This window comes from Neopelma chrysocephalum, unplaced genomic scaffold (assembly GCF_003984885.1).
Source record: "Neopelma chrysocephalum unplaced genomic scaffold, ASM398488v2 Primary Assembly neopelma1_61, whole genome shotgun sequence".
Lineage (NCBI taxonomy): Eukaryota > Metazoa > Chordata > Aves > Passeriformes > Pipridae > Neopelma > Neopelma chrysocephalum.
In genome coordinates, this window is record NW_020897716.1 from 1,167,773 (window position 1) to 1,190,311 (window position 22,539).

Below are 22,539 nucleotides of genomic sequence, written 5' to 3' on the forward strand. Positions count from 1 at the left end.
TGACACTGGAGAACAGATTTGAGAACCATCAGAAGTGGGCAGACAGAGGACTCAGGAAATGGAAATATATGGTTGATTTTCTTGCTCTGAAAATATCATCAAGGTAAACCGTGGTGCCGCTATGCTGCCACTTTTTCTTGTTTGCAGATATAAGATGTAAAGATGATTGTTCTGAATTCACAGAAGGCTGCCTGCATGAGACAGGCTGCAATGTCCTATCAGTTATCACAGAATAATTATGTCTTGTAAAAACAGATAAGTAAAATGTCTACTTTAAAATGCTCTTAAAAAGTCATATAACACCCCTCAATAGTAACTGAGGGATACACACCTAAGAAATGCAATTATATCCAGGAAACTTTACATAAAACATGATCAAAACTAAATAAAACAGATATAACTATGAAAAGCACATTCAATGCATAATTTCATCACCTCACTCTGGAAAATTTCTGAAATGAAAAGTTTTTAAAATCTAATTCACACTTGTCAAATTTCAAGGACCTTCCAAAGCTGTAAGAAAAGCCCCAAAATGAAATTAATGAAACTCCTATGTGAAATTCAACATAAACTAGGATATGAACTTATTTTAGCTTCTAATTAATGTATTTCTCCATTTCTGTTCCTTTCTGATAGCTGAGGCTATTCTCTGACTCCTGTTTCCGTCATTCTTGCTCCATTAAATAACTGTCTTTCAGCATTGTTCATTCACTTAGAGCTGAGGACATAAAGCTGAAAAAACTTTACGTTAAGAAAATAGAATCCATCTTCAGTACTTCTGACTCTTACTTTACAAAGAGTAGGTTCCTTGGCCACGCTTAAAACCTTCCTGAAAGTCTTCGAAGAGCCTTGCAGATGTTATTTTTCAAAATGTAAAAAAACCCAAAAAGTGACATCCTGAAGAGCCAAGCTACAAGCATGTTTACTGTATTATGAGGACCACATCTCAGCTGTGAGGATTTGTCTGAGATTTACTAGGTTGCAGTTCTTGTTTTTTTTCTTTTCTTAGAATATTTCATTGCTACGAGGGCTTGAACAACCGGGGAGCTGCAGCCCCACAGCTTTATTTACATAAAGTGATATAGAGGAGTAAGATCTTGAGTTTGCTTCTCATTTTGGAAAGGAAATTAGGATACTTCGTTCTTTCCTCTCTACCTTCTCAGCATTGCACAACTGTTTGACTGATCACAAGAGGACTAGTTATGCACTGGCTTGTCTCCGTGGTCACAGGAAAAGAGGAAGGAATAAGCAGTCTTCCTCTGCAGCATATGGGTCAGATAGACTCATAACGCAGATGCCTAGGGGAACTCAAGCACTGCACCTAATTGCTCTTCTGGAAAGCCATGGTGGTTGACAAGGGAGGGTTCAGCCAGAGGCGTGATGCAGCAGCCTTTGTAACAAGTTCCCTGTAACTATGCATGCCAAGTATCAGAGTACATCCAATTCATGCCATGAAGACTCTTCCAAATACAAGTCTATGCCTTGGGGGCATGATCTAGCTCTATATATTTATTTCTCTAAAACTATATTATAAACATGAAAGTTTCCTTATCCTGACCAGCCACTCTAATTCAGCCCTGACTGGCACTTGTACTCTGAGTTCTCATGTGAACAGATAACTGGAAAATGCAAACTGTGCTTAGAGAAAGAACCAAAAGAAGGTAAAATGAAACCCTTTTCCAAGAGCCTCCATGAAGTGACTCGAATACAGAGACATTCATCATCTTCCGCAAAGAGAGAGAGAGGGAGTGCTTGCCTAGTGCAGTGCAGCCTCATGTGGATTGCCCCAAGCTAGCCCTAGGCTAACAATATATCTACATAGTACAGAAATACTGTGAACCCAAAATCAGCCTTGTCAGACCGATGCTCAGGCTTATAAGCACAGCCAGTTTGTGAAGCTAGTTTGCTAAGATGCTGTGCTGTGGCTTGACTGCTTCTGGTACTGAGGCTGGCCTGTTCAGAATGGATAAGTGATGAATCTGACTTTATTTCATGGTATAAACTCCCCCTTGTCATTCACACCTAGTTTTGATGAGGACTCATATTCCCTGAACACTATCCATTTATTTCAAATACTACCAAGACCTCTTGATGATGGTGAGAAGGAAATTAATAATCAGTGCATCTCTATGCTTCAGGATTTGGAGGAGGAGAGAAATTAGCAAGCAAGCTGTAAACAGTTTAGCTTAAGTATCAGAAAGAGGCTTGTCAAGCACTGCAGATCACTGCATGGGCTCACTTAGAGGTCAGGTGCTCTGCAGTCTGTAGCACAAAGGCAAACGAGGTTCACGCACATGAGCTACTTGGTCTCCCTCAGCGTGGCTCTGTACTCTCCAGTTGAGGTAATGCCCCAAAGATGAAACTCCTGAGAGCAGGAAGCCACCCAACACTGCCTCTCCACCATGAGAACCACATACACAAATCACAACCTACTCTTAAAATCTCTGCCAGTTTGTTCCCACTGAGGATCCGGGAACGTAACAGAAAATATTGTAGTGGATTAAGGAGGTGGGGATCAAATGGCCATAAACTCACAACATCCTGTTTCATGCCACAGTTAGTGAAGCATTCATTGTTCTTGGTATTTTTCTTGACATGTAGAATATAATCAGTTTTCTATGTTGTGATAGGATAGGAAATACCAGTCTCTGAGAGCAGCAGCATGTAATGGCCCGGTTTTGATCTCATTTTTGATTGTCTTCTTTTTCTATCCTCTCGTACAAACTTGACCTGGAAAAAAATATGTACTCTTCTATAACACAGACACCTGACACCATCATTTGCTTTTTAAAATTTCTGCCTTGAAGAATTTTAATTTCTTTGTAGAGTAAGTGCAGTTTGTCCATGATTTTTACTCTATAGACTATGTATGCATTAGTTTAGGACTAAATCCACAAAGGAGCCTACATCCCAGCTGACTCTCCATTCTGCATGCTATATCGATCCCCTCTTTCCCCTTATGCAAAATCTCGATGTTAGCAAACACATTGAGGTGTGGGTCTTTGTGGCCTCACGTTGCAGTGTTATTTAGCCTGCAGGCTATAGCTTACCCTCAAGCTGCGGTATGAAATGGTGTCTCGCGGTACCTCCTGCTGCATTAGTTCACTTCTCATGACATGGTGAAATTGTGCCAAGGACAGACTCTGAGCTCCACTCTTCACAGACGTAAAAGTCACACAGGAAAATGAAGGCCAGTTCCTTCCTAATCCAGGGGTCACTGGACCTTCAATGAGGGTTTGCCACTCAAGGGACCCTGACACTTAGGGTAGAGCTGGATCAGCTCCAACAAAGAAAAAGTGCAGAGACATACGGGTCTGTACAGAGAGAAAGGGCTTACAGGTACTTCCTTGATGGCTTCCTTCTTCTAGAGATACAGAAAACTCAGCATCAGTCTCATTCCTCCCAGACTATTGCCAGCCTGAGCGTGAGGAAAATCTGTAGAAGTGAGCTTGTGGCTGCCATCACTGCATGATGGTCATGGTCAGTGGCAGCTAATCTTAGCTTGACAAACAGCTGCAATTCTTATAACTTTCATCTGGCTTTCTGAAGAATTGTACAGATTTTTCTGAAAGTAATTAAAATAATAATTATATTATAAAAACACTTTAAAAGATAATCTCCTCTTCAATTTCCTTTAATATTTTCTGGGGAATTACTATGGGTAACATAGAAAATAGGTAATTAAATTTCATTTCTATTACCATTTTGACAGCCTGAACTCTTTCACAGGGTGACAGATTTAATTTCTCACACATGGCTTATATTGTTTTAAAATGGAATAATAAGTGGCATGATACTGTTTCTTGCTGTGGCATCTAAACCATTATTTAGCAATATATCTGAAGTATTTCTTCTGAACTGATAGCCATTAAAATTTTTAAAGCAGAACCTCAGCAGGGATAGATTGATACGGTATCACTGGAATCAGTTGTGCTGTGCTTATTCACACAAGCTCAGGATTTAACCTGTAGTATTGTTATCACCATTTTTTCCTCTTACCAAATTTTAGCATATTTTTCGTATTGATGGTCTTGAACAAGGCATGGAAAAAACCCTGTGAATTCATTATAAATTCAACCCTGCAACCCAGTGGGCTACACAAGGTGTGTCATTGTCAATTTGTGCTGAAGACAATGGTAGCAGAAGGTGCTCTTCCTCTTTCCAGCAGCACTCAGCAACTCACACGATTTAGGTTGCAGGAGCAAGCTTTGTTTACATAGCTGCCAAGGACATACTTACAGCTAATTCCAGAGACACCAATGTTAGAATAAGCCAGAGCAAGGAAAAGGGGGATAGCTCTCATGAATTCCTCTTTCTAACACTAATTTGAAGGCTAATCAGTGTTACATAATACTGCTACTTTCTGTTCAAAATCAAGTAGTTTAATTCACCTCTGAAATAACAGGCCTGTATTAAAATCCTCAACTGTGGATATAAATACTTGCTTTCTGTACAAGCTAATAGCTTTTCTGCATGCAACGGTAGAAGAAGTTTAAGAAGGTCATAATTTCCTACAAGCTGTATTAAGAGAGGGTCACTTGGAGGTGCCGCGCATCCCAAAATGAGTTGCAAAAGTGCATGGGAATCCCTTGATAATGGCATTGCCTTTTGTGCTTCCATGATGCTGAATTTTAGTTCTGTTTCCAGAAAGGAAGTTTCTGTCCCATTTGTTATAAAATAGATATGAAAATACAGGTTAACACAGAGCAGAATATCTGATAGCTAATTTGAAAGGGAGCAACCTGCTACAGCAGAAAACAGGTAAAGTCTAAAATAATTATATAGACTTAATAAATGAGTAAATTCAACCCTTTACACTTGTTTTGCATTCTTTGGAACCATTCTACCAAAAGCTTTTTGCCTCAGTTCCTGAAAAGAATTTTGTGATAACACAATACAGACTTCAGCTTTTTGTTTATGGGACAGACAAGTTTATTTGCATACTAACCCAACCCTGCTAAGGTGAAGTAAAAGAGCTATAATTTCTAACCCCTTAATTATTTCAGACACAGTGCCTGCAGCACTGGGAACTGTATTTCTGTACCCTGCATCCATTCCTCTTGCAACCTTTAAGACACACCTCACAAAGACCATATAGCAATGCTAAGTAAAGCAGAAATGAGGGCCAGATGATGTTCTGCTGAAGCTGTTGCAATCTTTTCTCAACCTGGTAAAGTAAAAGGCAGTAGGTAAAGAGGTTACAGGTAGGGAAGCAGCTGAAAGGATGATATATCAAATGGGAGAATAACACTGTGCGGTTGGTTACAAAATTAAGGTATTTATCTCCTCTATAAAATAGTAATAACATCCATTGTCTGTGCTTAACTGTATCGTTGAGAATTTGCCTTATGCGAGAAACTGCCTGTTCCTTCCTCAATAGAAGGTAAGAAAATTATTTAATATTTGATCAGAATTAGTGCAGCATTTTGGAAAATTTTGCATAGTCAGCGTCGACAAGGTGAGAAACATTTTGGGTGATGCTGGCAGAAATTAAGGAAGCAATTACTACAGAATGTAGAGTGAATGTAGAAATATTCCAGAACATGTAATTGCAACACTGGCCCTCTGGCATTTTAAAGATCCCTGACACACTTGCATAAAATCTACTGGAAGGGAATGAAAATTTGTACAAATTAATAGTTAGCTTCATTTTGGAGATCAAATCAATCTCCAGCAGCATTGGTAGGTTAATCAACGCTATCTTACTAAAACTAAACCAGTTCTTGCCAGCAAGAGCCTCTTCTGCCCACACAGGGGCTCAACCTTGCCTGTGGCAAATTCGACATGGATCTAATCAGGTTTTTTAGCTCATAGTAACATATTTACTTTGGCCACTTTGGCCTGAGGTTGTGCAGATGTCAAGTAAAAACAGCCATTTCCAAAACAGAAGAATTGCAACAGAACTTCTTGACTATCTCAGCTTGTCTCAGACAGCAGTGTTGCCTAGCTGGCTTCAGTTTACCACTGCTGAGTTTTGGTGGATTTGTAGAGGGCTTTTCTTGTAACTGGCAGAGCATGTCACATTTATAATAAGCATCTAGTACTAGAGGAGTTGGTGCTGAATGGCAAAAAAAAATTTTGAAAGAAAAATGGGGATAAAATGCATAAATGATGAAATAGAAATGCAATATCTTTGTCCTTTTATATTTGCTGGGTTTTAAGAATGTATCTAGCCTAAACTATGATGAAGTTCCACTCTGAACTATTATTAAGAAGTCCAGAATACAAAAAAAATGCTAATTATAAGCTAAATTTTATAAAACAAATGTAAAGTAGACATTTACCTTGAAAAGTCTGTAGTCAGAGACCAGAGTACCTACCAGAAGTTCATGACTTCCTTTCTTCAGAGCATTCAAACCCCAGGAACACATCTACAGGAAAGCAGAGTGAAAAATTCAAGCACACAGTGAATCAATAGGAAGTAGGCAAGAAATGGCTGTGAAGTAACTAGGAGATAAGTGGATTAATCTCTCACAAAATTGGCAAGGTTTTCTTCTACTTGAGCTTTACTAGCTGAAATTTGAACTGAACATGGAGTCTCCTGTGGGGTGTTTAACCTTCTGCAATTCCATTTATCTCAGGGCAGAAGAAGAAGAAGAAACATTCAGTTTCTTCTAAAGAAAAATTAGTAGCCCAGAAGATTAGCTACATGCTTCCATGATTCATTAATTGTGGAGGAAGCTATGTCAGTCTGATATTTAACTGATTTTTAAACATTATTATTATTTTTAAATACTGTCAAAGTAAACCTCAAACCAAAAAGGTCATTTGAATAGAGCAAGCAAAACCTAGGAAATATCAGAATGAAACATGGACTTTTAATATGATTTTGTTGTTGTGTTTTGTGATTTTGTTTTATTCCTAAAGGAATAATGTGATAAAATCAAAGCAAAATCACAAAGGGTTACAATATGCATGAATCTATGTTTTGAATGTAAACTTTGACCCCATATTAGAAACCACAGTAGCTGTAACAGTAACTAGTGCACAAAGTTATCACCACAGTTAAGAGCAAGTCTCTCTGACCAGTGTGACCGAGGAAGATCACATACACATTCATACATTGAAGCCTGACACACACTATACCCAGAGTCCTTACTTTGAGGTGCCTATTCACCTCCTCTGGTTAACTGGTTGGAGCATGGATAGCAATCAGACATTGCTCTTTTTTTCATCCCTCACAGATGTCCCAGTCCATTGAGGAGAAAAGTATTATACTCTTCTAAGCAACAAGTGCCTTTTGCTGAACAGAGGGTCTTTTCTTCCTTCCAAGCTCATAGGACAATAAAGCTACAAAGCACAATCTGGATTTTTTTGTGAAAGCAATGCAAGATACAGAGGAAAGAATTTACAGTGATTTTACACTCAGACCTTCTTTGTTTCTTTTTCTTTTTTTTTCTTTAAATTTGATGTGAAGTTCCTAGGAAATTATGTGCTTATGTTAATGTAACATTAAGGTTGATAAATCAAGTTCTCAAATGTCATGAAATGCAGAAGTCAGGCTGTAGGCTCAACCTTTACTCTGGCTCTTTGCCTCTTTCTTAAAATACAGTCTGTCTCTATGTTGTTATAAATTATTACTCAGACTATGTAGGAGTCAGTATAACACAAACTGGAATTTCCTACAAGGCTTTATAAATAGTAAACTCATGACAGAAAATGCTGTGCAGCTGGACTATATAAGGAAAGAAGCATTTACTCACAAATGCTTCCGTATGTTCTGTTTCAGTTTGGCATGATCATCTCTCTGTGTTGATCATCTCTCTGCCATTATTCATGCAAGGAGATTTTGGTTATCACAGGTATTGTGGAGATGCTGTTCCTCACAGTGACACTGATATTCATGTGCAAATGAAAGAATTCATGCGTGAACACAAGTATTCATTTTTTCCTGCCAATGCTGCTGGATACTGAAGATAAGCCTTCCTGGCCTCAAAGGATAGAAGGCGAACACTTTGGAAGTAAAAAATTCTTTAAGACCTCCTGCTTTCTAGATAGTCCTGACTGAACAGCTATCAGCAGTAGCAGGTCAGGAGTCTGTGCAAGCTTGAATTTGTCTAGGATCCCCCTTACAGCCACAGTAAACACCGATTCTGTGATGGCAACCATCAAGTGTGGGCAAGGAAGACAAGACTGATCAATATTCACCTTATGGCCCCTTCTTTAGGCACCAGTCACTTCACATGCATCTGTCTTAGTCCTTCACTGAGTAAAGCCCTTTAAGATCACCAGAGGAGGTATATGTTAAGGCAACTTCCCTGTCCAACCATCCAGGAACCACTATGACAGTCACACTTACAGCACCTGAGCTGGGACAGAAGCCCCTTTGCAGCTACACCATGCTGGGCATCATGGGCTCCTGCTGTGTCTGTAATTGTCCAGCCAGCTGGCTGATGCCACAGGTCCCCGTGCCCTTTTTTATGCAAGAGGTCAGCAGTTCTTGGCCTCTTGCCTGGGGCTCCTACCAAGCAGAGCTCAATCTGGCACTACAGTTTGCACACTGAGCTACCTGGACTGAATGTCTTCCCCAACGTATTTTATAAATAGGGTGTTTCATAGGCACATGTACAGCACTTTCATAAAAGGGTGGCATCTAAGGTTCCACCTTCTGTCAGAACCCCAGCCCAACATCCAAACTGTTTTAACCATAAACAGCATTGGTCCACTGATACAATGCCTCATTGTAGACAGGGTGAGCTATAACCCTTAACTTCTCTCTCCCACCAGGAGCTCCCTGTGTCCAAGAAGCCCCATTCCTGCCCTGCACCCAGGTCAATCCATTCACAGCAACGTTACGCCTTGGTGGAAAATTTCCCTTATGTCTGAAACACAGACAGAAAGAAGAAAGAGAGGATGATTGCTTGTAGCAATCAGGTCTGTTTTGAACATAAACTGTCGGAAGATAAAGAGAATTTGAGAAGGCTGTGCTTTTATCTCTCAGCATGTGAAAGAATATAGTATGAACGCTATCCTGGATATACCACATCTAAATATGAATGCACCATGTTAGAAAGAAGTCGACTGGTCAAGGTTGTTACCCTGGATAACATCTAATGAGATTTATCAGACTTCCAACAGCAATTTTCATCACACAGCTAAGCATGGTATTATTATATCTGTGATTGAGAACTCTAGAAATTTTGATAGCTTTCAGTCAGATACTTATCTCTGGACACAAAGAGAAATTTTACAATTGTACCACTGCAAAGTTGTCCAGTTTTAAATAAATTATTTCAGCTTTAGTCAAAGATGTGTTTTGTACTGCTTTAAAACAAGTACTTGCTTCGTGCACATTTCTGACTGGTCTCAGATTACTCTTTGGGAATTATTCTTACATACTGTGCATGAAGATGTGTACTTCCCTTGAGGATGTATTCAAGGTAAAATCTTACTCTAAGTGACATGTTTGCATTTGTATTGGAAAGTAGGAGAGGTAAAGACACCTTCAGGTGTTTGGTGGAGGTCACAAAGGCTGTTCCAGAATGGAAGCAGGGTATCACTCTGGACCAGCCAGGGTGAGACAAAGTGAAGAACTGGTCACCATCACACACTGGTGAAAGGAATGAAAGCCTAATCACTGTGAGAGGAAAGGATGCTTCACTACAGAATTTAAGTGTCACAAATTACTTTGTGCTCTACTGTGTGCAGTGAGGACAAGCTCTCCACCAAGACTCAATGTTTTGGCTACCTTTCACCATAGTCTTCATTTTGAGCATTACCCATGGCATGATTTAATCTAGTGTGAACAATTTTTGGCAAATCAATTTTTTTACATATAATTTTTTGATATATAATAATGTTATGTTTAAGTTCCTTCCATTAAATGCTATTCTTTGCACCTTAAATTATTTCAGATAGTTTCCTTTAACGTTAACTGGAATTAAAATTTACATTGTAATATATTGCAAATTACATCTGTTGGACCAACTTTTCCCTCCAAGAATTATACTTCCTACAAGTCATATAACCTCATAATTTTGTGAAATTATTATACAATGTTGTTCCCAAGCAAAATAAATGTATTCAGTTTTCCTACAGGCAGTGGCATTAAATAACAGTTACACAGCTCAGTCCTCTCCTGCTAAATTCAATGGTTAAACTCCTACTGACTTCGTGGGAGCAGGATTTTATTTACTGTAACATTCACAGAAATTAAGGGTTAGCTTCTAAAAGTAGGGAAAGTTTGGCCACATAAGCCTCCAAACACCTAGATATTTAAAATATATCTCTTGCTGCTACTTATACATCCATACACTTTCAGTATCCCTTTCACATGCTTTTATTTATTGCACAGAAATGTTTGTGAATACAGTCAAAACAACTGGAATAATTAATGCTTATTTTTAGGGGCAATTGCTAATTCCTTCCAATAGAAAGTAGAAATTTACCTATTTCCCTTTCTCCAGACAAGAAAAACAATCTTTTGAAGGTTAGCTGCCAAAATAAAATCTAGAGAGGGGCTTTTGCACATTTAACCACACCTACACACAAACTTATAGCTCCCTTATCCAGCACCCTCCCTAGATCCACAGGTGTCTAAATTCCCTAATATCTTAAGCAATATTCTATGTTCTTGTGCCAAAAAAAAATGTTTCCAGACATATGATATCTAGTGTGCCTTTTTTTTCCTGAGATTATTGCCCGTTCCAGCCATGCCCCCAGCTTTCCCTGGTCAGGTCTGCCATTCCTCACTCCAAGGAATGAGCACTTCGAGAAGTAGCTTTACACAGAGGAGCACCTCACTAAGGAAATACTTAAGTCCTGACCCATGCTGAGAGGTTGAGGAAATTCTCACTCTCTAAATTACTTTAAACCCTTTTCAAGAAAGAGACTTCCATCAAAAGAGTGCCTCCAGGCTAATCCTTCCAGGTGTCCAGAGGACAGAGATACTGAACATAGGCAGAACATTTCAGGAGACTCTAACCTTTCAGACTGCATAAACTACTCATTTCTACAGAAATCCCAAGAGACAACACACCTCCACAGCATGACGCACTCCCTATTTTTTCAGGCTTTGAGGAAAGGGATGGTCATTTATTGCAGGCTCAAATGAACAGTAAATATCAATATTTCCTGCCTGACTCAGCTGCCCTATTTAGTGTATTGATCTGCCTATCTTCCAATTCCTATTCCTGCACACCAAGGGAGGAAAAATAAGCAGTTATTTATGGCAGTTCACCCCAACCCTCGTCCCAGGGGCACAACTAGAATTCTTTTTCTTCCGCTTTCTTTGCAGGGGTACAAAATGCAAGTCACATTGTCACTTGCTACAGTCTGCTCAATGTTTAATAAAATATGAATGTAGAAATCTGGAAATGTTACTGAAAAAGGCACATGTAACTGAAAAAGTTACCTGCAGTCCTCCATGTCCCAGTACTTCTACCTATACTGCCAGATGAGGAAGACCACACAACTCTCCTTCATCACAGCTGTAGCCTGCCCTGGTTGGTAGCAGTTACAAAAGAAGTGCAATCTCTTATCCCACCATGATTATCATTTACAGGAATGATGTCAGGAAAAGCCTAAAAATCAACCAACCAACTGAAGAAAAAAAACCAAAAACCCAAAAGATAATTCCTTTTTTTAGATTAAGATTAGATAATAATATTACTTTACTCTCTTAGAATCTGAATTCTTTGTTACAACTGAGTAAACTGTAATACATGTTTTTAAATGTCTGAAATTCCTTCTGCATCCAAACCAATATAAAATAATGCTAATAATTTTTTTGTAATACTAGAAGAAGTACCCAAGGCAATAAAATGCTATGAAAGGATGCTTTCCTTATCAAATTTCATAAAAACTTGAAGGCTTAGTAGATTCCAGTTCTTTTTTCAATAGATATTTAGATAAAATGAGGAAAAGAGTAATTTTTCGTACTTTTGGGTACAGCTTTTTCTTAGAATGCTTGGAATCTTTCATAGTACACCAGATAAGAATTCTTGCCCTAAAAAAAATGCAGTAGCTTTGTAACTAAATAATGTTACCCCTCTGGTCAGAAAAATTCACTGCAGAAATTGTACTCAGTCATGAAAAGAAAAATTAGAGAGAAAAATTATCCCCTTTAACAATATTTTATACTAGTTCTGTTCCAAAATTTTTAGCCAACACAAGGGAAGAAGCATAAAACAGACATGAAACAATAACAAAACCCTATGCATTATAATTAAAATAATAGAATCATGGAATGGAAAGAGTTGGAAGACAGAGGTGAGGCTGACAGGTCAATAGTTCCCAGAGTCCTCCTTTCTACCCTTTTTGAAGGGTATAATATTTCCCCTTCTCCACTTACCTTGGACTTAACCTCAGGGCCATGACTTTTCAAAGATTACAGAGAGAGGCTTGGCAACTACATCAACCAATTCATTCAGGACTCTGGGATGCATCTCATCGGATCCCATAGACTTCTGTACATTCAGGTTCCTCAGGTGGTCATGAACCTGATCTTCACTTACAGTGACTTTGCTCTCCTAGTCCCCATCCTGCTGTCCATCCACTTAAGAGGTGTGGGAAGAGAGGTTGCCATTGAAGACTGAGGCAAAAAGTTGTTGAGTACCTCAGCCCTCTCCTCATCCATTGTTTATGAAGGAGGGAGCATACATCTTCTTTGACCTTCCTTTTCTGATTAACATAGCTGCAGAGGCCATTCCTGTTATTCTTTGCATCCCTTGCCAGCTTCAGTTCCAGCTTCGCCTTGGCCTTCCTCATCTCATCCCAACACTGTCGGGATACAGAAATTGTGTGAACAATTTCTATTGCATTTCTGCGACCTTTGCCTTGGCATGGCTGGGTGCAGAGAGTAAAGGGTGCTGCACCACTAATATGGCTGCAGGCCTTGTGCCAAGGTGAAGGAGGAGTTCTTTTGGCAGGTAAACAAGTTTTATGGACACCTGCTGTGATCCAATTAGTACTGTACAACGCAGTATGCTTTCCTTATGTATCCAATGTGACCTGGAGAAGAATCACGTCTGTGTGTCATAAGTAGTATATAAGCTGTCTTTTCTCTAATAAAGCCGACATTTTGCCGACCATAGTGGCCTATGAGCATTTGTCCATGCCCCTCCACCGATACAACACAGTCATACTTCATCTTCCCAGGTCAGCTGTCCTGGTTTCAACTGTCTATGCATTTGTTCCTTTCCCTTTTGTTTGACCAGTAGGTTCCTACGTATATCATAACAACTCAAAATGCAGACACAAAAATAAAGTGAAGTCCTTCAGCAGGAGAAAAAAAAAAAAAGAAGAAAAAAACAGAACAACTCAAAACACTTAAAGAGAATATATTTTGTTTTCTTTGATTTTTATAGTAAAAAATCTATCTCCCTTTTGTTTAGTCTTCCATAATATCCTAATAATGGTAAAATATACCAGGACACTTAGAACAGTAATTGGCTGTACTATGAGAAGATCATTTGGGTTTTGCAAAAGGCCAATTACTCATGATATCAGTGTGACTAGAACTGCTTTTAGACATCACTTTGGATTTACCTTTGTGATCTTCTTAATTTTAAATAACGAGAAAAACTTTGTGTCTTAAAAATGCCAGCTACTACTACAGGTTTACAGACTTATCATAAATGAAAATACAATAACTAAGAGGGGGGGGGGCAGATTTAATGGTGGTAATAAAGCAGATGCTTCAAAGTACGTTGTTTTCCTTCAATTCAGGATGCAGAAATTCATGGACAAAGAAGAGCTGAAGAACCTATATTCCCCACTTTTCTCAATTATTGAAGCATCTTGAAAGTCAGGGAAGCTGGATTTAAATTGTTGAGTCTTTAGCATTACTTTTTCTTCTCTTTTTTGTAACGATGAAAACAACACTTCTTGGTTAATTGAATGTAAAAAGATTCTTTACTCTTTCTGAGTCAGAAAATAACCTGAAACAGAGATCCAAAAGAACTTTTCACTTAGTCTCAACCTGCAGTACCTGTACAATCCACATTTCAACAGCATTTATTGGATTTCAGTTAGTTTCTATGAGTGACAACCAGTTATTCATTCATTTACTTTATCTTCTACATTCACCATAAAAAAATAGAAATCAACACCTCCATATTTACAGTGGGACCTGGTAATTGATATCTCACACTGTGGTAGCTCTGCCTTTACTTAGAACTATTTTGTCCAAATAACAACTCTTCTATAAAATTTGTGTACTTGGTATACCACCTTCAACTAATTAAAAAAAAGAGGAATGCAGCATTGATCCTAGCTTCCCTACTTTCAGGAAACTTCTCCTACAAATTTACTCAGAACCTACAGTAAGATATTTCCCTGGAAGGCCACAGATTTTGGGAGCTGCAAACAGTCTGTGGGAAGCTGATCCACACAGGATCTTACGCAGGACAATGTCACTGTTTCTGTACTTAAAATGGTTTCGGGCCCTTCCCTCCAGTCTGCATTCATTCAGATGAAAAAAAACAGAATGAGGTTTGACCAAGCAGGAGGAGTCCCAAAGCCTGCATCAATCAGCTAAGCTCTATTGAAGTCAATGAGCCAGTTTATCCTGGCTGAAGTACGGGCCTCTAATCTCTATAAAAGAATTCATCTACACATTTGGTACAATAAAACCCAACAAAGCTGTGAAATTTCCGTTTCCAAGTTGGATACGTCTGTGGAGGTTGGTCATGGATTGAAGCAGCCCTGATTTCAGTGCCAGCAGGGGAAGGAGGGATCCCCTGTGGTGCTGGGCATTATCACATGAAAGGCAGAATGCCATGCCCTGGAAAGTATAAATCTAGAGTGCAGTGCCTCTTTTTTCCTCTGCTAGAGCCAGGCCTGGATGTGTATAAACAAACAAGCCAGCACAGTGCCAGGTGTCAGCTAAGCCTTTCACCAAATAAAAGCTTTCACATATTTATTTACGCAGTGTCTGCAGTGCATTTAAAGGTTGGTATGGATTACCTTGACTTGATATCACCTGGAAAGTTCTATTAACCACAAGTGCTTAACCTGGAAGTCATTCCTTCAGCTAATGAAAAACGTTAACTTGCATAAAGGTGCCTCTCAACTCACTTTCCTGCATCCTCTGTTTATAGGTATGTCTTGGGAGTTCTTGTATTTCCCATTCCTAATATAAATTTTACAAGTGTGAACGAACATCTGATGAAAGTCCTTTTGTTTTGCTGACTCTAAAAAAGATACCATCGATTACAGGCCTATTTGCCTATTGCTAGTTCTGCTCACAGAGGTGACAAAGGAACAAAAAAAAAAAACCAGACAAAAAAAGCTACATTTATTCTCCATTTATCTGTGTTCTCATTTACACCAGGCTAATTTCAAACCATATGTGTATTTCACATTGTGCCAGCATAAATGACTACACAGCTGCAGAGTAACACAAAGTCTGCCCTAAAACTGAGGATGTTCAGATAATCCGTGAGCACTGTTACCCAGGAGACCAGTTTATGCAGTAAGGTTAGAGGAGATGACTGGAAGGGAAGTCTCACCTTGAGTTAATGATGCATCATACAACAGATTTTAAAAAGTGAAGATTGCAGAGCAATAAGTGACTATACAAGAGTCCCATTGTGCAGGCAACCAAACAGACAGAAGTGTATATAAATGGGCGTACTACTTCAAACATTAGGATCGTACAAGTGGGAATAACCTCAGATAATCTACCTCCTCTAGGACAGACTGCTAAAGGTTTTTTTTTTTAATTTATTTTCCAATAAAGCTACCCTTGTATAGCTTGTTACATCAGCACAATCTCATTGAATGGACTAGAGTGTGACATAAACAGCTGGATCACGGGAGTTGCAAGGACTGAAAGCATGTTGGAAAGGGAAAGGAAGGAGTAATAAGTGGTATAATCCACTAAATGCTTTAAAATCCAAAGGGAAAGGGCCACTGGGAGTGAAAGGTGGAAAGGTGCCTGCATTTGCTTGTGCCTGAGAGATGCTATGGAGGTGGTGAGCTGAGAAAAAGTGGTTTCTTGGGAGGAGGTGGGCAGTGATAGCTGAGCTAGGTCCTTCCATGGGGGTAGCACTGGGTTCAGGGGTGTTTAATGTGGATGACCCCACCAACATCCATCTCTGCATCAGACAGGAACATCAGAGGGATGGTGGACAGTGGGTCATGGTCAGACACCAGTCTGGCTGCTGGGGGTTGCTGATCTAGGCAAACCACAACCTGTCTGGGACCACACAAGCAAGTGGCATCTTGCTCCTTCACCAGTTTGACCTGTTTCGCTCATATAATTTAACACTTTACCCCTAAATCCAAGTATGGACCAGTGAACAAGTCCTTCCTCTTCATGTTCCAGTTGAGAGGGTCTGTATTTTCTCGCCTCTTTTACAGTGAATATCTATTCTCAGAGACCATCTAGAAATTCTCTAAAAAAAATCACATTCTCTTTCTCGAATGCTTTCCCTTTGACTTATTTTGCTGTTCTTTGCTTTTATGACTACTGCCTTCTTTCTCTTTATTTACACTGCATATCATATCAATATTTCAGCTCATTTTCTTGTACTTTCTTTTTATTTTCTTTTGCCCATTCCCTCAGTAAATGTCATTTCCAAGAACTGTGATTTTGAGGTCCTGAGTCTCCTATCTTTTCCTTCAGTGTTCAGAGTTGCAATAGTTTTTATTTCTTTTTTCCAACTCTCTTTGCTTTTTGTTAATTAGACTGTTCTTTTTCTCTTATGCTTTTATTGCCCTAACAATTCCTTAACATGCCTCTCCTTTGCTCCACAGACTTTATTTTTTGTATTTGTGCTGAACTAAATCAGGGGATAAATTCAAAGTTGCCTTTCACCACTTCAAGTCCTTCTTGACATGCTTTACTTTTGACCCCTTTTCATCTAATTATGCAATCCTACCCTACATTTCTTACTGAATCTAATAACTCTTTTTTTCACAAACTTTGCTTTACCCTCTTTCACCTCCATTCTCTCATTTCTTCAAAAGATATTGCCTTCATGTACCAGTTATCAAAGCCACAAGTTCTAAAACCAGTATCACCTCTTAAAATATTTTAATCAAGCAGTTGTGATGGGAAAAACCTTTTAATTTCTATTTAAAAATAAATTGAATTCAAGTAACAGCATCTTGTGAATTAAATTCTAACATGTGTATTAATTCAATATAAGAAAAAATAGTATTTTGATATATCCTTTTATTTTGTTATAAAAAAAGTGCTTCGGTCATTCAGGTTCACAGGATTGTGAATTGACAATTGGCACCGAGGAGAAGCATGTTTGTTCTACTTTGGGTTTTTTTAAGCAAAGCTCTAAAGATTCCCCTGGGATTGTTGGACCTGAGATTGAATGAGAAGTTAGAATTTATTTTACTTGTCCCTAAGACCCAGAAGACAAACACTCTTCATATCTGTCACTGTTTTCCAGAGGAACCTTTGTCTTGAGCCTGGCAGAACAAGTGGTCATTTCCCTTGCCCAGACAGTGCACTGTGACCTGAGACTGAGATTCCAAGTCTGGCAATGACTCCTGAAGAACAGGCTCTTTTCACTGCAGCCCAAGCAGCAGTTACACACTTTAAACACAGCTAACAACTTCAAAGGGGTAGCCTCACCATCAAATATCCCAAAGCCTAGTTTTTTGGAAAATCTATGATAAATCAGGTGGGATCTTCTGAACATCAACCTAGGCAGCTATTCCCTGGGGTATTTGATAAAGCAGAAATGCTTGAATTTCATCTAGCTCCATCCATCCTGCCCCATTTATCTTCCCTCATGCTGGGTTAAATCCCGTGGGCAAGCCAGTAGCAGAGCAGTGTGGCATTAGATATGGGCTTTGGAACCCCGGTCAGGGTGGGCTTGCCCACCAAACCTCTGGGCCAGGGCCTTCAAGTGTTTATGGAGTTGCACATGGGCTGAAAAGGGTCTGGTGGTGCTTAAGGGTTGTCTTCAGGAACCTAAGTTGGCATGTAGGTACAGACAGCCTGTATGTAGAATATTTCACAAAAATGGCCTGTTTTTCAGGATGATAAAGGGTACTTGACAAAGTACAACTTAAGTACCTGCAACTTTGGATGATATCCTCAACAAGACTCTCAAAGTAAAACATTTCTGGTCATCAGCACTTTTAAGTAGGGCTCGTAACAATTAATATTTTACCATGTTTCCAGAAGACAAACTGTTTGCTTTCTGTTGAACGAGTGCCAATTCTATACTGCTGACAGTTTTTTTCCAAGAAGTTATGAACACCCACCTAAAATCTGAGGATGTTGTTGTTTTCAGAAAGCAATGTTTCTGAGGGAAATGAGATTTGTTTTCTTCTGCTGATCTACCTTACTCAAAAGAAAATAAGTGTTGTAAGTGTTTTAGTGCCATAAGTAAAGTTCTGGAAAATTAATATTGATACTGAACATTTCCATCCCTTGAAAGTTTAGATTTTCAACCACAAGGAAAAAAACTTGTTTTCAGGATAACAATGCAGGCTGAGAAATTTTTTTACTGTAGATTCTCTGAGATAATTTCTCCTGAAAATAAGACACACATTGGAAAAGAGGACAGACAGATTAATTTTTCAGTATTTACCAAGTAATTGAGTGTATTCTCAGTGTTTTGAAAAGTCAAGTAGTTTATGGTTGGATTTTGCTATTCATTGACTTTGGGATTAACTGATCTCTCACATGCAGTATTTCTCAGATTCTTATGACTTTTATATAGTTTGTATTGATTTACTGTATATGTAATCAAAATTTCTCATGTCACATACTTTTGCTGTCTGATAGTTTCAGCAAGAAGTAGACTCATTGTTAACCTCTCTTCTTAAAATGCAGCCCTCCCTTCCACTGGCAATAGTAATGTTATAAAATAACAGTGATTAGTCTCTGTCACTGTAAAGCACTTAACCCATTTTTGCCAATCCAGTCTTGGTTTCCATGGAAACAGAAGACAGTAACACAGAAGACAGTAACACAGAAGACAGAACTTTTTTTTTTCCTTTTTTTTGGATGTCAGTTGCCTTCATTCACAAAGCCATCCTTCCTCCATATTTTTTCCTTAAACCTATAGATTTTAGGATTCAGGAAGATTCAATTATCTGGGGTTATTATTTTACTGCGGATGGCTTTAAAAAAAATTTGTGGCCAGCAAAATTTGATGGGATGATAGACTTGGACATTGGAGTCCTGGGTTAATTCACAAAGTTGTCTGAAGTCAGTTTCTCAGAGATAAAATGAAGACTTAGTGGAGCCTATTGGTGCCGCAATTTTTCAGGAGTAAGACAGACAAAAGCTATTATCTAGATTACCACTTTTATCATATTAAGATACAAGTGTAGAGATGATTAGAAGGATAAAACAGTCAAATTAGATTTGTGTAACTATGTCCTTAGAAGAAGGTTTTTGGCCTTTCTGAGAAAACAGAGGTACTTCTTTAAAGCCATTTGAAATACATGAATATCTCACCCTACTGCATTAAGGACTCTTGAAAGGATATCTTATCAATTAGATTGTATTGACCTTCGGTGAAATCTAGAAGGCAAGTGTTAAAATTTTAAAAATTAAATATATCGAATCAAATTAGTTGTCTGTCTGTTTAGAAAAACATTTTCAAAGGTCACAAGGGTGAACCGTATACAAAGCATTATTTAGCACACAGTAATGCTAAAGACTAATACTATATTCCAAGAACAAAGAAGCTGAGTTTCTTTTCTATGTAAAACTTGTTTATAAATAAAAATATGAGTTTTTCATCAATTTTTTTGTTACCAGTAATTTTATCACAAAAGCTATATGGGATAAATGTTACCCAAAGTAACAGATTCACAACATTTTCTGTTCAAAGGATGACTGATCATGTAAATCACTAATAGAATAGGTTGCCATGCTACACAAACAATGAGACAGGTCTCTCTAAAACAGAGGAGACTGACTGTGTCATGTGTTTTTTATTCTTTTCTAATTTGGAAATATATGAGATAGAACATCAGCACAGGTGCATAGGGAAGGTCAGAAAATCCACTTTAAAACTTTCTTTTTCCTTCTCCATATTTTTAAAAAGCATTGTTGCCTGTGGAAGCCAAGAAGATGTGTAACTTTTTTTCTTACCTCTCTTATTATCTGCATTGTGTACTATATGGGAATACTCACTATGAACTAGTGTTTCTCCGTGACAGGTATAGCTGTTCCTGCCTAGAAAAGCTGATGACTTTGATTTCAGTGAACATCACCTCAGTGCTCAGATGCTGTGTTTCATCTGTTATTGTTGTACAATTGCATGTTTTCATCCCTGACAGGGGAAAATAAAGCAACATAGTCAATATATACATGCATTTTTTTACATCTCCCAACAATAACTTATTTTCATATTCATGTGTGTTCCTCCATACACAGCACATTGTGACACTTTGTTTCAACACTCCTAAACTAAAAAATCATGTTAAAAGTCTGCTCAGGTTCCCAATGCTTACTGGAGGCAGCTGCTCTAGGCACAGCAGCACAGGCAGCCCAGCACTGCAACGGTGCCAAAAATGCTATCTGTGCTTGAAGGACCTCAAGCAGTGGTGACCTTCCTGCAAGACTGGCATAACCTCTCTAACGCAACAAGTGGCAGTTTTAAAATACCTCAAAATTTTCCCTTATTGTCATAGGGGAGGCTTATGGAAAGCACAGCTCTAGACTTTCTTTCCCATTCCTTCCAGCGCAGTACCTTCTTCTGCCTCCCTCTGAGTCCCCTTCAGCCACCCACGCACTCATCTCTGCAGTTCCGTTTGAGTGATGGTGCTGCCTCAGGTGCCACCACCAGCAGTGGAGCAGGAATCTCATCACCTCGCGAACAACTCCTGTCTCAGATCAGTCAGACCTCTCTGGTACCAGCAGCGATACCCCAAACCTCAGGGGTAACCAAAAGCACAACTCTGAGAACTGCAGCACTGACCATTTCTCAGACATCCGAGAAGCTCCCCGGCCCCCCACAACAGGTGTCACCACAGTGCAAGCAGCTGTTGATGGGTATTTACATCATTAGCAGCATCCTTTGTTAGCACAGTTATTCTCATTGCTGATGGGATGCTGCTTCTTTTGTCCCTAACTGCTTTAGTCACCCTTCAACTATGCATCAGAAGTGAAATAATCAGATTTTCTAATAATCAGATTTTTCTGATGAACAAAATAAAATTCATCCCCCAGATTTATGTTTATAGAGAACAATTATCTGACAAGATAACCAATTTTTTTTTTTAATACCATGACATTCCCTTGTACTTTTTATTGGGACCACTAATTAACTTCACAGAGACAAATGAGCAACAAAAATACAATTTTTTGCTGCTGTCACCATGGGAGCCATTTCAGTTAATGAGGTAACAGTGAAACCTTCCAGGTATTTTTCCCAATTCTCTCAGCTGTCTAGACCCACAAACTTGATTATTACCAGAGTAAAGACTTCATCAAATATATTTATTTTCTTCCACAACAGCTAAGCATAACAGTTGGCTCAGCTGAAATGAGCCCAGAGTTTCACATTGGTGCTATCATAAAGGGAACCATCCCTGGTCCTTTTCTTTCTTTCCACAGTTCTTGATTTACAAGAAGAACGCCTTTAGAAAGTAATACTCTGGGATCTTTACAACAGGTGTTGTGCAGTGGTATCACAGAGTACAATTTTTGAAACAGATTCTTATGGTTTCTCCCCCAAGTAACACAAAAGCACTTTACAGAAATAAAAGTCTAAAGAGGATCTGAGAGATTACTTCATCCATTTTTGCATCAAGGCAAAGTTGGATGGTATGGAGATACTTGGTGACAGGTAGTAAATATGGCAGAATGATGTCCATGACAAAAATTGCTAAGGGGAAGCGAGTATCACATTACCATGCATTTTTAAGAGTTTCAATTAGTTTGATCTTAATAGTAGCAAAGACTTGATACGTTAAAATTTGTACTATTTGGTGTAGGTTGTATTTTTATTTAGCTAAATCTTAATGCCAGAGAAATATAGCTAAAGGACTTAGTAACAAATAATATGCAGAATGGAAATTTAAAAGAAAGACTGCAGTAATGACTGAAGATGTATTATATGCATTCTCTTTTAAATATATTTTGTCTGGTGCTAATTAGATTTGAAAGAGAAATTAGTAAAGTAACTTAAAATCAACATTAATGCTAAAATTTAAGTTTTACTGTCACCATAATATTTAGAATATAATAAATTAAAAATTTCTGATAAATCTGTACAAATGTATTATATTGATATTGATGGTTTCTTTTTTTTAAAGACATGTTATTTTACCTGATAAGAACTCCGTACTCTGATTCTCTTTCTTCATTATTTTTATTTAAAGTTCTTACAATGTGAATGGTTATAAATCTCTGATTGCTCAAAACTTTTAATGGTACGGAGTGTTATGAGAACAGCCTGCTGAAAACTCATGTCAAGTTATAAACAATCCTTCCCAGAGGATATCAACTTTCCATCACAATTCCCTTGTGATTTTCTGAAGTCAGTACTTCTAAATTTTGGCTCTGTGAATGACTTTTTTTCTCCATTCTGGCTTGTGGGATCTATTTTCTTACTTTCCTAACCTTCTTGGGTAAACTGTGTGAAAGATAATTTAGGCCGACAGCTC

At 38.5% G+C, this 22,539-nt stretch overlaps 1 long non-coding RNA gene across 1 annotated transcript; it reads left to right on the top strand.

The window, feature by feature from the left end:
• Positions 1-16: 16 nt before the first annotated feature.
• On the top strand, positions 17-7,303 carry LOC113966713. The gene is made up of 2 exons (XR_003533935.1): positions 17-103; positions 7,185-7,303. It is a non-coding gene; the product is annotated as an uncharacterized LOC113966713 (long non-coding RNA).
• Positions 7,304-22,539: the final 15,236 nt, after the last annotated feature.